At 46.0% G+C, this 18,714-nt stretch overlaps 1 long non-coding RNA gene across 1 annotated transcript in view; it reads left to right on the top strand.

Annotated features, from left to right (window-relative positions):
• The first annotated feature begins 317 nt into the window (after positions 1 to 317).
• Positions 318 to 18,714, top strand: part of LOC146204164 (uncharacterized) — an 89,664-nt gene continuing 71,267 nt past the window's right edge. Inside the window, exon 1 of the long non-coding RNA XR_014702695.1 lies at positions 318 to 529. This is a non-coding gene — a long non-coding RNA (uncharacterized LOC146204164). The remainder of the gene's footprint in view (positions 530 to 18,714) is intronic.

Below are 18,714 nucleotides of genomic sequence, written 5' to 3'. Positions count from 1 at the left end.
AAATGAAGACGCATTCACAGCGGACCCCGCCGAACGCAAAAGCGGGGACAGCGGCGGCTGGCCGATTTTGATCATTGAACAGCTGATCGCCGCCCACCTGCCTTTATCGGGGCTTCCTCGACGCGCGCGACACAAACTAGAGGTTGGAGACACGCTGTCCTCGAATCACCCGCAGAACAATTCTCCTCCTTCGCCGATCCTTATTACGCTGCGCGTGCGCATGCGTCAGTCGGCTCTCCCAAGGCCGCCGGCAAGCCATTTGCATAGCCGCCGATATCAATCACGGCATCAACGCTGCTACGTCTGATTTACTGGCGGTCGTCTGGAGGCGGTCTGTTTGTACTGCATGCGAGGGAGACACGGGCGATGAAGTACTGTTGCGTTTAAGCGCTCTTCTTTGGCCTTCACGCAAATGCATGACGCCCTAAAGGGGTTCTCGTCGGTATGACAGCAACTCGTACCGTCATAACTCTACGCTGAAGAAACATCTGCAGTGGACGCCTTCCATCTCCACGACACTTTTTCACGGGTAAGGTCGGACTGTTCCATTTATTTTGGCGCGTGTTAATCCAGAAAGGGAATCTAGCGAAGGAACAGCAGTTTACGTTAGGTAGCGAAACACTGGAAGTAGTAGGCGAATATGTCTACTTAGGACAGGTAGTAACCGCAGAACCGGACCATGAAAAGGAAATAACAAGAAGAATAAGATTGGGATGGGGCGCATTTGGCAAGCAGTCGCATATTATGACTAGCAGCTTACCGGTATCGCTCAAGAGGAAAGTATACAACAGTTCCATCTTACCTGTACTCACCTATGGGCTGAAACGTGGAGGCTAACCAAGGGTTCTACTTAAGTTGAGGACAACGCAGAGGGCTATGGAAAGAAGAATGGTAGGGATAACGTTAATGGATAGGAAATGTGCAGAGTGGGTCAGAAAAATAACTCACGTCACTGACATTCTAGTGAAAATGAAGAAGAAGAAATGGGCATGAGCAGGACATGTAGGGCGAAGAAAGGATAACGGATGATCGCTTAGGGTTACAAACTGGATTCCAAGGGAAGGAAAGCCTAGCAGGGGGCGGCAGAAAGTTAGTTGGACGGATGAGGTTAAGAAGTTCGCAGGGGTCAAGTGAATGCAGCCAGCACAGGACCGGGTTAATTGGAGAAATATGAGAGATGCCTTCACCCTGCAGTGAGTATAGTCAGTCTGATGATGATGATAATGAATCCAGAAGGTTGGTGATTTCTTTTATAATATGCAGGAGCAGTAAGTAATTTTAACAGAAGCAGTAACACACTGAGATTCGAAGTGCTTGCCCAGTGGTGACGGTATCCCCCCCCCCCCCCCTTTTTTTTTTGTCATTGAGGAGCCTGACATTTTAACCGGGTATCAGTTATTCTTTACGACAAGACCTGTTACTGGCCTCACCCCGAGTGGTCGTGTTGGTGCTGCCGTAGAAATGCACAAGACAATCAAAACCCAGCCATGCAAAAAGGGGAAGATTTCCCCTAATAAGACTGGGTTTGGCATGTATTGCCTTGTATTGACACTGATTCACTTGGATATCAGGCATGCAAAGTCAAGAGAAAAAGCAAATGGTAAAGAGGAAGGGAAAGAACAAAGATGAAGATGAAAAGAAAACAGAAGAAAAAGATCAAGGAAGTTAAAAAAAAAGGGAGGGGGGGGGTATAAAGAATGGGGCAATGGATGGACACCATGACTCTCTGATAATGTTTTAACTAAGCCGTAGCCTTGTTTACTTAGTCTCGTTTAATAAAACTGTATTTTACTAGGCATTAATGCATGCGCTCATTTTCATATAGATTTCTATTTCGACATTCGCAGATGAACAATGACTACACGCCTGCGTAGCCGCCGCTTCGTCTTTGAGTGTTTGGCTTTTGGTTGGCGATCTGAAGTTTGCGGGGTCGTATCTCGGCCGCGACAACCGCGTTTCGAAGGAAGCAACATGCAATAAAGCCCGCATGATGTGCGATGACAGTGTACGTTAAAAACTCCAGGTGGTCGAAATTATCGATGAGCCGTCCATTACGACGTCGCTTATAAACCAGATGTGCCGCTTCTAGACGTTTCACCCCCCGTATGATACCATAGTATGAATGGCTGTGTGCCTTAAGAGACGGTTTTACATGAATCAACGTATTAAAAAAAAAAAACACAGAAAACGAAATATGGCGAAAATAAGCCACAAACAAATTAGTAAGAATAAATCTACTAAGAAATACGTGTTGAATATATCTCGCCTTGTCACTTCTAGATGTTCTCGAATTCATAACAGCAAAACACATGAGGCACGGCTCGTTTCGTATGGGCTGTTAGAGTAGCCTATAGTAATTGCGTAGTCATTTACGACATTTTGAGTACAACGACAAAATGTCGTAACTATAAGTGATTACGTTCAGAATGGGCTGTGAGTTCAAATGGGCGGTCACGTAGATATCTTTCATGTAGGTGTCAGTAGCATACACATAGGTAGTAGATTATAGTAGACGAAAAGCTAGGTGGCCGTGTGCTGCGTGATGTCGGTGCATGTTAAAGAACCCCAGGTGGTCGAAATTTCCGGAGTCCTCCACTACGGCGTCTCTCATAGCCTGAGTCGATTGGGACGTTAAACCCCACAAACCAACGAACCAACTTTTCTTTCACCCAGATTTTCCCAGGTCATTACATTTTTACTAGGTTTTCAATTGTCTTCCTTAAGCTTGCATGGTAGTAGGCTTTACATCAAAGGGTGGTGTGAAAGCCGCTGCCGCGTCCAAAGTAAAGCCACACACAGAGGTCAAGCGAAGATGTGGACACACAACTGCACTTATGAGAGTATGGAAAACGATCCTTTTTGAGGGCTGTTAAGTGTACAAACGTCCGAACGCGGACGTACGCGTGGACATTTAGTGTGCAAGCTATAAGGTCAAACCCTCCTCTTGTTTACACCTTCGACGTTTCCGTAAATTTGCTCAGGACGTAAAACGTCTAGATCACGATATTGTAACGAGAAGTATCGAATCGGCAGTGCCTTTGGGCGAAGCTCAACCTCAAAAGCTGCAGGCGGTCGGGCCACCTTTTCCCGCTTGGTTCCTTTACTGTACGGTTTGAAAGTAAATAACTCGTGCTTGAATTGAAAGGTTCAGCGAAACTTCATTTTGCCGGACATTGCCGGAATAGTAGTAGCGTTACAAACTGCGATTAAGAATGTTCCTCACTCGTCTTGACTGCCCCACTGTAATCAAGAAGTCCGCACGGATTCCGAAACGCCTTGCTTCTCCGTGGCTTTGCCTGTACCTAAAGATAGTATTTTGTAAGTGGTTGCTCAAGTCCGATCTTTAACAGAACTACAAACCCGCATAAGGCTACCGATAAACACACAGAAATATGCCACGGAGCACGAAATGGATGGTTACGGCCTGTGGTATATGCAGCTTAAAGTCCCAAAGTGGCATCGGTAATATGGGGCGCCATAGTGGAGGGCTCCAGACAGTTTCGACCAGCTAGGGTTCCTTTAACGTGCACTGACATCGCATAGTATACACGGGAGCCTTTCGTTTCACCTTCACCGAAAAGTGGCCCTGCGCGGCCGAAGGATCGAACCCGCGCCTTCGAGCTCAGCAGTAAGGGGCCATCTCTATTGAGCTGCGCCGGCGGATTGAATATGCATGAAAGCTCCCCGCGTAGCCATGCCGCCTCACGTGGGGACGCACCTCCCCACACGGGGAGAACAGACACGCAGGTAGATCTCAGACGCGGAAATCATTTTCTCTCGTCTATCTCGCATTATGTCTCTCGTCCCCCCCCCTCCCACTTCCCCCCCCCCCACCTGTTGCCTTTCTCACTGTAAGCATCCTTTACTTTTTTTTTTAAGTTAGCTTTCTAGTCTCTTGTTAATCTCGGTAGCGTCAACACTCCTTGAAAGCATTTGGCTTCATTTTGTAACACTTTAAGAGCAACGAGAATCAAAACTATCCATAACGCGAGCATGATGTCGCAACCGTGAGTGCAAAAAAGCCCCCCTCCCCTCCCCTCCCCCCCCTACCCCCCTCCGCCTTCCCCCTCCATAGTAATCGACCTCGCCTGTCGTGATTGATGGGCAGGGATCAAGACGGCAACGCATGCGCTAGACTGGGTAATGATTAAATGTACAGGCGTTGCACCTTCTCGACGCAAGTCGGCTGGCGCACCTGTGGGAAAACGTGATCCTCGAAAGGTGCTAGCCGCCAGCGCTTTACCGGGTGATTTTATTAACCGTTTACGAACGGGTATTAACAAAAAAAATCTACAATCTACAAGGGATACGCCTATGCGAAGGGTGCAGGTGGGTTTTATAGCAAGACGGACATTATTTGCTCGATAGAACTTGGTGATTAGATCATTGATTAACCTAAATTACCTACTAAATTTTCTATTTTTGATTTTGAAGGCTGTAAACACCAAAGGTGGGCCCCGCGTTTAAATTTCAGTTAGTCGGCGGTGTAGCTTGAAATGTCGAATGTCAAAAATGTGCGATTTATAGTTCGTTAATCTGGCTTTCTCGCATTACATAACTGACGCCGTTACGCGTGGCAATCTCCAAAAAGTATGTTAAGTTATTAACGCTATAAAATACGTTAACGTCTCGGTATTTGTTGTGTAAGAATTGCAATACATGCCACATTATGAATCTGCAATGCTGGAAAGCCAACCTTTCAAATGGGCATCTTTGACATTCGGTAATTCGGGCCACACTGCCGATTAAGAAAATAGATAAACAAGGCTCAACTTCTGGGGCTGACGGTCTTAAATTTCACAATATAATTTTGCCCCTTAATATATAACATACAAAAAGTTGCTTTGTTAGCTTTAGTTTATTAATCATCTACAAAATCAGGTCCTATCACGCGCATGACGTTCGCCTTGCTTTACAGCCCACCTACACAGACCGCACTGATTTACTGAAAAATTAGTCCTTTATACAGACCCTCGCACTTCCAAAATGCTGCGCGTATGATTGAGCGCAACTAACCGGCTTAACTTGTCTTTGCAGAGTTTCGTCGAGGCGAAATGGATCTAAAATAGAAAGCAAAAGGAAGAAAAACGGAGGGAAAGGAGCATCGACCTAAAAGAACTTCCATCTCTGCGAGTGCCAACAATACAACCAAAAAATCCTCGACAATCGTGTGTTTCATACATCCGCAGATCTTCCCTTGAGAGGCTCTTAGAGGTATTGCCATTAGTGCGAGAGCACTAATCCTGAGGTTCAAAGCCTAGCAGAATCATTTAAGCGCTTTTATGTCCGCTTGTAGCGCTTTCACATAAAAAAAAAAAAGAAAAGTCGAGGCGGAACGTTTTCGAACGCGGCAAATTCTCGCGAGTACAGAACGTCGTAGCTATATCGTTGCGCTCGATCACCACGGGTACAGGCTGTAACACGCTCTCGCGCTATGCATTGCACGTCGTCGTCTCCATCAACTTTTGTCTGGGCGTAAAAGCTTTCGCACGTCCCGCTCGGTTTAACTACGCCAAAACACTTCCATCGTAGCCTCTAACCTCTAAGCTCCTAACCTGATTTGTTTTTGATGGCAGTATTAACTGATCAGTGCCAGTACAAGACACACCTCAATAGAAATGCAGATCTGAGCATCGGAAGATTACCATACCTTCCATGTCTTCATAACGGTATCTTACACATTCCACTTTAGCCGCACGAGTGGAATTTGCTGCCCAATAAAGCTGGTCTTGTGACAAACTGCAATCTTGCGCGCTCTCTGATCTGAGTTTATATATATATATATATATATATATATATATATATATATATATATATATATATATATATATCAGGATTAACCGACCAGGATTCATTAAACCTGGGAGGCCTTAAGATTTTAAGATACGTAAACCGAACCGTGTCAAATAAGCGTTGGCTCCAGGAAAAATAATCTCTTTTCTTAAAGACATCCCAGTAGTGCAGCTAAATACCGCCCTACCGCAATGCTAACATTTTGCAGCTAACTTTATAGCACGTCAATTTAGATATCGTCACAAATTTAATGCTATGCCTCAGCAATGCGGATTTCGACTTAATTTCTCGTCGCAGTAGCATTTATCAGTAATACACTAATATTAAGCCGACTCTTGACAAAGGGCTATAGAAGCAGCGGCTGTTGTTGATTGTTTGCACTAAAGCATTCGACAGGGTCGTGTACAGCGTATCCTTTTCGAAGTTGGGTACAAGGCGAATTTGTGGAAACAGCGGCACTCCTCATTCACAGGTACTTCCCTAACCAAACAGAAGTTGTGAACTTTGAAAACTCTTTATTGTACCCAATTACTAATAGCGAAGGAGCACAACAACCATTTCCATTACATTTCCCTCTCTGCACACACGCCGCGTAATCTATACAAAACATTTATCTTGGCATTCGTGTAATTTATCCTTCTAATTGTAATCTTCCAAGAAATTGAGCTGGATTCACGTTTCAAGTTCAAGGAGCATGTCGCGGTGTTAATTCAAAAGTTGTTTTCTTTTTGAAACCATTTGGTAGCTCCTACAAGGACCTCCTTTCCACTGCATATACTCATGTTGTATTATGCTTTTTCATAACCGCAATAATTATTTCATATCATCAGGATGTACATAAATTTCACAAATAGAATTCCTCAGGCACCTTCAAAACCAAGCTCTTAGGATGCTTACATTCAGCCCATACCTTCTCTTCCCATTTATCAAGGCCTTCATATCTTGCCATTATTCTTTGTGCTCTTGCCTAGAACACGCGATAAAGCCAGAAGCATAAGTACATTCACGGCATCGCAGCTCCAAAGCAGTAATAGCATGATTTGCTGTGCACACTAAACTTCTTGTACCAAAGATAAACCCAAATTATTGCAGATATACGGCACAGTTTAGCGCTGCGTTATTTTGTAATGCACTGCCCATATTTATTAAAACATCTGGACTGAAATATTTGTCTAAACGACGCATGAAGTTACACTGACCAGACATTTGACTTCAACATCAAAACCAGAGTGGACGTTTCTGTCTTTGTCTCAGTGACTTGCTAACATCGTATAATATGTTTTAATTGGTGTGCCATTGTATTCGTGCATCATGCGATAATTATGGTATTTCCACTTCTATTTGAGAAAATTCTTGTTCTCATTTTCCCTAATGACACTACATTATTTTGAGGAAGAGGTTGCTCAAAGTGTTCTACTTCGGGACGTGCTTCTGCGCTAAACTTTTGATACCCTTAGGCAAACAAAACATTCACTCAGTAAACTGGAACTGAGGCTATGGCTGTATATACTATCACCAGAGACTTGCATTGGCGCGAGTTTCGCGATGGTGGCTGTGGTGGTGCACAGTTTTTGTTTTGTTGTAAATTCTGAATAAAGCATGACGCAAGCAGAGAAAACATTTATTTCCACAAGTACAAGGCTTTTAAAATGCTTCGATGTGAGCAAGCCGGTGGCACTTAGAGTGCGACTGCTGTCATAACGCATCGCGCACACAAGCCGGCGGGACCGCAGCTCCATACGCGGCCTCTTGCGCCTGCAGCTTTTATAAGCTTTGAAAAAGACGTTTGCGACAAACCTTATAGTTTCGTTTACGGTTTTGACGAATCTCTTTAGCGAAACTTTTCCACGTGTCCCGAGGCTTTACCAATATCGCATATATCTTCAATTTTTAATTAGTCTCTCAGGATGCCCTGGCAGGCCGATGTAACAGTAGTGCTTCAGTTTTTTATCCCGAAGTGTCCCCATCTTTCAAATGTGAGCCGGCTGCAGTGTAATCAATGGCATGCATTTTGTATTTTGTTTTGAGCATTCCCCTCCAGGATACATTCATTTTCCTGCTGTGATTCCAGGCATAATAGCCACGTGCTCGGTTTCCCTTATCCAGCGCTACATTGAGTAACCAGATAGCACGATAGCTCACGCTAACTCGTTCCAGCGTTGCGCCGATATTGTGTAAAGAGGACATCTTCAATCGATGCTGGCTCGTTCGAGTAAGGGTTAGAAAATACTGCTCTTTCGAGATCTCTGCTGCAGGAGAGCCGTGGGCGACTAAGTAGAGACCGTGCTGCCGTTGTTTGCGCACGTTTGTTACCGCGACATGACAGGCGGCAGCTGTGTCGCTTGTTGGCATGCGGGCTACTGTGATGCAGCGCGAAGTGCGAGAAGGTGTGGGTGCGTGTAAGTGTGAGCGCGTTCAAGCTTTGCATTAGCAAACGTGGACCCGGTCTTGGCGCGAGACAATGGCAGAACAGACAAACTCATAATTCTAAACAACACGCGAATTTCCCGGTATAACGCGTTGGGACTCGGCACGCAGATGCCGCGACGCGTCACTGCGGTGAATCGCTGCCTCGGTTTTCGCGAAACTTCTGCGCATTGCGTGGCCTGCAATTTGTGCGAACTTTTCACTGCGCAGTAAGATCTGTGCCACTGAGCGTCGCAAACCAGTTTTTAATTAAAATGACATCTTTCATCTTAGTCTAGGTCTCATTCCTTCGGTTCCGAAATACAGGCCATCTATATCGAATATTAAACATGTAATAAAATATAAAAAAATATCATGAAACATGACAGCACTAAACAAAGCGCAAGCTCAAGGAGCAAGGCAGTGACCGCATGATATCTAACAGGCAGCGATACATGACGACATGTTGTTGGACTGGAGCGATTAAAAAGTTTAAGCCGGCAAGACACCTTCTATAGCAGGCAGAATAAATTAAAAATCGGCTTCATGTTTGGTACTCATTCCAAGCTATATGAAAAGAAATCCTCGACTAGCTGCTACTTCAGGATATTGAGAATCTCACCCGGAGTGTGTTTGAGGCGGAAATGCGTACATCACAATACCACGTGGAACGTGCTTCAAGTTGCGGCGTTTTTACGCGTCGGCTACACTTGTGCATCCTGGGCACATCAGTGATTACTTGTAGCAAGGGTCGCAAGTACTGTCCCAAACAAAAACTGCTTCGCTGCTTGCTCCTCTTGTATCATCGTTTAGCATGGATGCTGACATGACTCTATACTCGCATAGACCTCAAGAAGGAAGCTGCAAACCCTTTCAAGGAAGTTCCTTCAGACAATTGCATCGACCGATTACCGTGACGTCACGGTTAATACCATTTTATAGATGCACCTGTCGGCCACCTACTATGCCACGCTAGGGCATAATCGCGACATTATTTCAATTAGTCGACATCATTGGCAGGGAGGAGTTTTGGGGAATGTAGGCGGCTTCGTCCTTCATTTATGCGGCTGTAGAAAAAACAAAAAGGAACGCGGGCGATGATTACGATTGATACAACGAGGTATAGGTTAGTAATGTACTTATGGTGCGTGTACAAAGTTCAATTCCTTAGACTGTAGGGACAATTAAATTTGTGATTTGCACTTGTTTCCTAACTACTATTCATGAATTTTGGGGTGATCACTTTGATTGATGCAAGCCTTTCGTTATTTTCGAGCCTTCCGATATATCAGTCTCTTTTTTCCCGACTCTCTCCATCAGGAGGGAAGGGGAGATTTCCATCTCTAATATACCTCTCAAACCGTGGCAGGTTACAGGTGGCTCTTCCATGTGCCAACAGTGTAAGGTGACAAGCGGCTCTCATGCCAGGTGCCAGAGGCTTTGGAGCAAGGCAGGCCGCTTTTTTTGGCTGGTGCTAAAAACCACGGCGCTTTTAAGGCGGCAGAGTTAAGGGCCCGTTATGCAGAAAATTCGCCGCTGACTTTGTGAGCGAAATTTGACGAGCAATTTATGCCTCCGGCAGGGGCTAGTTGGCAGGTGACATGACCGAGCACTGATTGGCCAGCCGGTTATGTGACGTCACGAGACCACATGGCACGGACACGTTGGCAGGAGTTGGCGAGAGATGGGAATCGCGCTCTGAACTATTGTATCTCCAGTCAGATACGCCACCTCTATAGGCCACATAGGCACGTTCATGTGTAGTTGAAAGTGGGACTTACTTCGGTTGGTCTTACATATAATGTGGCAGCTTCCGACTTAGTGCTGAGTATGACCGAATTAACAGGCACAAAAATGAAAGGATTTGCGATTAATCTAGTCACCATCATCATCATCAACCTGACTATACCCACTGCAGGGCGAAGGCCTCTCCCATATTTCTCCAATTAACCCGGTTCTGTGCCAGCTGCATCCACTTGACCCCTGCGAACTTCTTAACCTCATCCGCCCACCTAACTTTCTGCCGCCCCCTGCTACGCTTTCCTTCCCTTGGAATCCAGTTTGTTATCCTAAGCGACCATCGGTTATCCTCTCTTCGCACTACATGCCCTGCCCATGCCCATTTCTTCTTCTTGATTTCCACTAGAATGTCGGTAACTTGAGTTATTTCTCTGACCCATTCTGCAGGCTTCCTATCTCTTAATGTTACCCCTACCATTTTTCGTTTCATAGCCCTCTGCGTTGTCCTCAACTTAAGTAGAACTCTCTTGGTTAGCCTCCACGTTTCAGCCCCATAGGTGAGTACAGGTAAGATGCAGCTGTTGTATACTTTCCTCTTGAGCGATACCGGTAAGCTGCTAGTCATAATCTGCGAGTGCTTGCCAAATGCGCTCCATCCCAATCTCATTCTTCTTGTTATTTCCTTTTCATGGTCCTGATCTGCGGTTACTACCTGTCCTAAGTAGACATATTCGCCTACTAGTTCCAGTGCTTCGCTACCTAACGTAAACTGCTGTTCCTTCCCGAGGCTGTTGAACATTACCTTAGCCTTCTGCATATTGATTTTCAAGCCTACCTTTCTACTTTTCCTGCCTAGGTCATCAATCATTATTTGCAGTTCATCCCCTGAGTTACTTAGCAAGGCAATCTCATCAGCAAATCGCTGATTACTGAGGTATTCTCCATCTACCCTTATCCCTAACTGCTCCCATTCCAAGTCTCTAAGCAAGCTGTGAATAGTACTGGAGAGATCGTGTCTCCTTGCCCAACGCATTTCTTTATGGGAATTTTGTTACTTTCTTTATGCAGAACTATGGTTGCTGTGCAGCCGCTATATATATCTTCCAGCACTTTCACGTACGGCTCGTCTACCCCCTGATTTCGCGATACCTGCATCTCCGCCGAGGTTTCTACCGAGTCAAATGCTTTTTCGTAATCAATGAATGCTATGTACAAGGGCTGGTTATATTCCGAGCATTTTTCTATCACCTGGTTGATGGTATGGATATTATCGATAGTAGAGTACCATTTCCGAAAACCTGCTTGATCCTTTGCTTGAATGGAGTCTAAGGTTGTCCCGACTCTATTAATCGAGTAGCAAAGTGTACACCTACGCGAGCGAGGTTTCACGAGGGGCGCCACAGACGGGATCCAGTAAAGGTTTTACGCGGTACCCTTAAGGGTAACATGTTTTTTGGTGGGAGAAATGGATGCAGATATGTGATGCATCAATGCCTGGTTCTCGAAGACAAGGTTCTTTTGGAGGATACGCCTAGTTCGTGTTTCGACGGCGCGAGCGGCAATGGTCTCTTGGCGGCGGTGCTAAGCACATCTGGATTCTAGGGTCAGCGGCGCTGAGCCTTTTCTCGAGCAGCTCGTTTAGAAGCAGCGACAGAAGAAGCATTTCAGTGGTTGCGTCTCCTTATTTTACTTCTTCTTCATGGCCTTCTTAAACATGTCACACTCATTCTTCTTCTCGGAAGGCTACGCGTGTGTGGCGCATGTGACAGCTTTCGCTTTCATACCCCTATGTCCCGATTTTGTTTTTCTTCATAGTGAAAGATAACCCGAGGAGAGAGCGCCAAAGTGGATAGCCAGAGATAGAGAACGTCTAGGGCGTTTCTTGATGCCGGCCTCAGTGAGGACCGCACTCTACCCGGCAGGCCGTCTCTGGTGTCCGCTGAGCGAACGACGCGGAGCTCGTGTCTCTTCTTTCTATTCTGAGAAATTGTCTTTGATTCGTGGCTCTCTCGAGGCTCGTGACTATCTTTCGCTCGGCGGCGATACCGGCCCAACCACTGTGCTCTAAAACATTGCCGCAAATGGGTTTTGGATCAAGACTCAGGCGAACAGGTTAGGTTCACTGGTCATAGAACACTGCGCCATCTCGGCAGCCGGTCGATAAGTGCTAAGCTATATGCCATTTTCAGTCGACAAAGTTGGCGTAAAGCTCTAGGTGGTATTCGTTTTGAATATATGTGGCTGTATTTTGACACAGTGGCTTCCAGGTGGCGCATGAAGAGGACAGCGTATAAAGCAACTCTATTCTTCGAAAGTACTGCCATTGTTTTACCTTTCCGCCATCCCGCTCCCAAAGAAATTTTCTTCTTGTCACCTCCCGTTTCCCCAGAATCATCCACTCACTCATTCGCCAGTGCGTGTCACGTGGAATCTCTCGTTGCGCTTTCGTATACTTTTCTCTTTCCGGCGCGCTCCGGTCGCTATTTTCGGATCAGAGCGACGAAGCTGATGCCGTACTGCTGCACTTGGTAAATTACAAGGGGAAGAACTTACCTCACTTACCTCGGAGGTAAATTCGCTTAGCAAGGCTAGCATTCTATGGGCCGTGATGTGCGTTGTCATGTAATTTCTATTTTGTTCTTCTGGCTTGACTTGTATTTGTTGTAGCATGTCAGCGCTTTTATTTTCCATGCATATGTATTTCTAGCTTTTTGATTGCCAATTACTTTATAATGAAGAAAACTGTCTAATATCGCGTGTATTTACTTGTGTTCGCCGTGTTTGCATCACAGTGCCACGAGACGAAATTAGTGCACCTGTTGCAATGCGTTTCAGCAATTAATGCTTTCTTTTCTTTCGAATTTTATTGCTTGTACGGGGCTGACAGCTCCGTGGATGTGCATTCGTTCAATAAACTTCCTCTGTATGCCAGACTGTGATAAGCATATCTATTGAAAGTTTGAAACCACTTTTTAATTGTTTGGTCGTAGAACCTCCTTGCTCTTTTGCCTTCAAATGTAGTTCTTTCCACCCTTGTTTTCCTGCATGTTTTCCTTTTGTGTTGTGCGATTTCATTTGACGCCTTTTAATGACGCAAATATCAGGGTTTTCGGTGCAGTGCACTCTGTCCACACGTCCAGTTTTTCTTTCATCGCATTTTTCTCGGTGAGAGCTGGCTATAGGTCCACAAGCTTCCCTGATGATCATGTGTGAACCATTAGTATTCCCTTCTCAGGCTTGATGATGCCTTGAGCGTCAACAACTTCAACAATGTTTTCTTTTTTTTTTTTGCATTTCCTTTTGTGCAATTTCAACAAGGCATCATTCAGGCCAATTAAGACCAGACGAATACAACCTCGCTTCAAAAACTTATCCGCAGTGCTTGAACAAAGTTTTTTTCCCCATCTTTCCTACGGTAGCCCGCCAGCTGTCGTTAGCTTCGGGAGATCCGACGTAATGAAATTGCTGTAATTTAATTACTTTTCCCGGTAATTTGTAACGTAATTAATTACTTTCTCTGTTTGGTAATTTGGTAATGTAATGAATTACGTTTTGGTAGTAATCTCGCAGCAAAAGTAATTAATTCCTTTCGAAATTACTTTTACTTAAGAGCACCACTACTCCTTCAATAAACAAGAAAGTAGAGTGCCTTGAAAGCAGAAACGACGTGCGGCAAGCCGAAGCCAGCATAACGAATCGGCAAAAGAATCGAGTAGAACAGTGAGTCTGAGACCTCGTGTGTAGCAGGGTCACTTAGTGCGGCTATCCTATGGCAACCATTCTCCAAGCAGTAGGATACAAGCCGTCAAGGAGATGCCGAAGGGAGAGATGGTGCAAGAAGGCTGGTTGAAAACGCACTTCCTGCTGCGTCGGCTAGGGCACATTCGTGCCTGGTTACACTCGTGAGTCGTCACCACGGGGCAAGGGAGGATTGGGGTTGGTGGAGATAGGCGGAAGGGTCCACGGCGTGAGCCACCGTTGCTTGAGCATTACTGAGCAGTGAGCACAAGGTGCCGACGTCGATTCTTGGGACTGCGGAAGCAATAAATAACCTAGCGTCTTCTGGCCCTTCAAATGGCGGAAACAGCTCCGGGCCAACAAGACGCTGTGTTCGCCGGCCATTTCACGATCGTTCGACCATGCTTCTGCTTTTGTTGTAGTTGTCTTTTTTTTTTTTTTTTTGCTGTTGTTTCGTTTTTGTAATGGCAAGTGCTGTAGGAAAGAGGGAAGGAATAGCTCTCTGGGATGGAATTTGGCAGGAAGACGAAAGAATGTGTGCTTCGCGTATGGAGAACAAGTTGTTCTTTTGTTTACTAGCTTTACTTAGTTTTTGCATGGATGGAAACTAGAAAGTAATTTAAAAGTAATTGAATTACTCACTAGCAGTAATTGTAATGTAATTTCATTACTTTTTGGGAGCAGTAATGAGCAATGTAATTTAACTACTTGTCTGCGAGTTTCAGAAAAGTAATTAGTATTGTAATTTAATTCCTTTTAAAAAGTAATTTTGTCATGTATGATAGAGGGGTTTTAAGAGCGTGGTGTCTTAAGGCCCAACTCCAACGACGTATCCTAGGCGTCAGCGCTCAGCGTCGGCGCTGTCAGCGCCGTGCCACAGTGGGCGTCACAAGCGGTGGTGCGCATCTCCATGGGACTCGGCGCTGGCGCACTTGGCGCTCACTGCTAACGCTTGTATTGCTTGTATTCGCGCTGGTGCGTTGTTGCAGTTTTAATATTCACTCAATAATTTCTGCTTTTTAAAGCGTTAAGAGATGTAATTTAGACATGGAACCTAATTACAGTTTACACTTTCTACTTCTGCACAAATAAACATATACATCTTCCACATTTTTCTCGGCTTTTCAATACAGTCTGCAACGCCATCGACGCAACATCAATTTGTCCCGTTTTCCGCGACCGTAGCTGAGACGAGTCTTTGAGTTTTGTTCCTTCACGGCTCAGATCAACCGATGGGCGGCGAAGGGTTTTGCCATCACGGCCACGTGCGACGACGCAAAGCGATGACAATAAAAAGAAAAAGCACGCGAAGACTCGGCGCGAGCGAAAATTCAAAATTCAGACGTCGCGGCCACCCTGTCCTCTCATTGGTGTACGGCGCCTAGACGTGCGCCAATGAGAGACCTACGCGGGGGAGCAGCTCGACGCCTGCGTGAACGCTGACGTCGAAATCTAGCACGGACAGATCTCGGCGCTCCGCTCAAGTTTGCTGGCGTCTCGTACCGTGCGCATGCTCAAACCGGTTTCTGCATACGCCAACAGCGCCGACGCTGAGCGCCGACGCCCAGGATATGTCGTTGGAGTTGGGCCTTTAAGCTCGAGCTTCCTCTGTGGACGCCCGAGTTTCCTGCCCTGTTCATAGCTGCTTTGGACAAACCCGCGTCATATGGCAGCCTATATACGTGTCTGAACAGGTTGCGCGCCTGCTTTCTGAGTTTTTTTTTTTTTTTTTTTTTTTAAGCTGAGCTTGTTTAAATTGTCTGACGCAGATTATAGGCGTGTTTGACGCCGAAAACAGCTGTGAACAAGACGACGATGACAGTGTGAGACAATTAAATATAATGTCTGGGACCAGCAGAGCAAAGGAATGCTGCACCATGGCAAGCGAGGCTATCTGTACGATGTCGCGCGCTTAGCAATGCGAAATCGTATACGTACACTTTTTACTTGCTGATGTGCCTCTTAATGATTGCGTTATATTAGGATAACAGCTTCTCAATTTCTTAGCCGAAGCAAGGTTGTGTAAGAGAGTGCGCGTAAAACGGCTGGAATGTCTTTAAGGATAAATACCACTGAAAAAAACACACGCGGCACACTGTCGAGGGAAAATACTAACGCGATGGCGTAATGACTTATCGCATCTAAATGATACCGCGAGTTTACTTTCGAGTTACACAGTTAAGTTCCGTTCGGTTAAATGGGCTCTATTACTGTCTACCCGACACCCGTCAGCGCTTTTCCTCGACACTCCTTCAAAGGTGTGAGCGCTACTCTCTCTAGAATCATTTGCTCTGTTTTGCTTTTCGTTTCTTGCTTGTTTCTCACCATCGTGATTTCGAATCGCGGTATTCCTCGAAACGGCGTCGCAGAGTACAGCGATGATGAAATCGGGCGCCGCATTTCTGCACTGCTTGTGCGCACTTGGCTGCCGCTCCATACGTGTGCCTCGATCGCTCTCTACGGAAACACCCAGAGCGCAAGACAATCTGATGCGTCAGAATGACTGTTTGCAATGGATTTCTCTCTCTCTCTCTCTCTCTCTTTTTATATCGGACTGTGGCAACATACCTTGGTATAGTTGTTGGTTATTGGGGATACGATGGATCGCAGATGCATGGGTGCTCATTTGCGAACGGTGGCGCCTGGTGACGCAAATGCGCGGCAGGATTCTCGCATATTGCCCGACGGGGGCAATAAAACTACCAGGCTGCACAGCCACCTCCCCTCCCCACTCCCACACGCATACTCTCCCCCCCCTCCCGCTACTTGATGATTGCGCTATGCAGCGGTGCATACAGTGATTAAGACCGAGATACGTATGAGCGATCGGCGCAGCTGCCGTTTTGCTCCTGCGTGTCAAGCAAATAGAAGACATGTCTTTGCGAGCTATCACTATCACAATGGAGCCTTCGCTACCTGCGTGGAGATGCGGCTTCATGAATGTTTCTGTCACGACTTCATGCTCTTGCCCCTACAAACATGGATGGAAGCGAAATCCCCCCCCCCCCCCCCCCCCCCCCCCCGCCCGGCCTCCGGGTAATTTCTCTTCGGTTCGCTGACAAAAAGTGAAGGCTAGGTGTTGATTAGCGTTTTTTCACTGGCTGGCCATCTTTATTCAGGCTAATGAGGGACTAAAACATTCATTGACTCGACATAGGGGCTAAAGCTTACTTAAAATATTCCTAGTTTTCCTTTGCCTGTAGGAATGAAAGTCTAAGTCGGGAATCCAGTCGGCAGTTTTCTTGAAGAGGAAAGCTGGGTCGGACAATTTGTTTAATGGTAATCTAATAGAAATCCTTATATACTCCCACACCAAGAAGATGTAGTGTCGCAAGAAAACAGATGTGACAACACGTTTGGCTACTTAATGTAAGGTTTGACGCCCTGCCCTGACTTTGTTGTAATACTCATGCGGCTGTACCGTCGAACTTGCAGTGTCACGGGCGTGACTATCCAAATTTGAGCGCGGCCCATGTTCGCTACATTATCACTCTAATGAGCCAGAGCCCTGCCTGCCAAGCCAGCACCACCTAGCTAGTCTAGGAGTGATGACTTGACAGGCAGGGCCCCGACTCATTAGGGTGATAATGTAGCGAGCTCGGGCCAAGCTCGACTTGGGGCAGACCGGCTCGGTCCGGGCCTGGCAGCTCGAGAAGAAACTTGTTCGTTGAACAGTGGTGTTAATAAGGTCAGCTGCCCCCGGTGCAGTAGGTACTGCGTCCGCCTCTCCGTTTTCCAGTGCACAGCACTGTCGTGCTCCGGTTCAATGTGGAGTTCGCTACATACAGTATGGAAGATAAGCCACTAAAACACAACATAAAAAGCCTACTCGAGGAACACATTTCCATTCTTCTATGAGCAGAGGCAGAAAGATAAAGGCGCGAAGTTTGAGTTTAGAACAAGGAAGGGCCAATGAAGAGGTAGGTGCATCAACGTTTTGGGATGTGAATGAATGCAGCGACTAACAGCGTGCGAAGTAGCGAAGTCAAGAATATATGAATGAAACTTAAATATTGGCAAATAATGTTTGGGTATTCAGTGAGTTTACAATGATATGAGTCCGAATATTTAGGAAAAGCTGAGGGGGCAACCAACCAATGAGCATTTGAATATGCCGGAGGTCCCAGCTAAATGTAACAAAACATTTAAATAAGCTGGCGTGCCCTATATGTCCCAGTGGAACCAGTTGATGGTTGTTGAGAGTCGCCTGGTCTAGAGAGAATAGTGCTTTTTCTTTGCGGAAATTTTTTAGGAAAAACTAATTATGTAATTCTCAAAGTTTGACTTCAGGAATAAAGTGTCAAAGCGAAAGTTACTGAGGCGAAACTTGTTGCTTCGCTAGTATGTGCATATTACGTCAAAACAAGTTTGCGCAAAAGAGAACGGTTACAAGAGAGAAAGCCAGGGCAGGGAGAGAGGAAACGTGTCGTCCTTTCTTCATATCTTGCGTCCGTCCTGTTTTGTGCTCACTTGTTCTAAGCGAAATTTATAGACCGCCTCGAGAAACGGCTAGCTACGGGTCTCCATCGAGCTACGGTTTACGTAGCTTTATTAATTAGCCTTGAAAGAAAGAGGTTAAGGGACCAGATGCTAGCTTATATCACATGCCCAGTGTGCACACTAAACTTCATTGGGAACAGCGCCCTAGAGAAATGCGAATTTCGCTCTCTGAGACGCGCCCCAGTATTTTGAAGTCAGAAGACAAAAGCCAGAAGACATGGAACGGATTTTGAAGATTGCGAAATACAAAGTATGTGTGTGCTGTGTGATGTCAGTGCCCATACCACTGTGATCGAAACAGGGACTGCCAGTGACACATAACTTGAGATTGCGAATCATGGCTTGAATGCCTTCCCGCATTCAGGACCTGTAAAATGCCGTTTGGCCTCTCCAGGCAGGCGACCGCCGACGTCACCGGTGCCCGCACCTCATTCCAGAAGCGGACGTGTCGGCGAGGGATAAATGCAGGCACGAGCCACATTCCCCGGCACAACGCGAGCCGCTCACGTCGGTGGCATCGCGACAATTTATTGTCGT

Source organism: Amblyomma maculatum, chromosome 1, assembly GCF_055883805.1.
Source record: "Amblyomma maculatum isolate TAMU_Amacu chromosome 1, ASM5588380v1, whole genome shotgun sequence".
Lineage (NCBI taxonomy): Eukaryota > Metazoa > Arthropoda > Arachnida > Ixodida > Ixodidae > Amblyomma > Amblyomma maculatum.
Note: the sequence above shows the minus strand (reverse complement) of the source record. Positions and strands in the feature narration are given on the sequence as shown.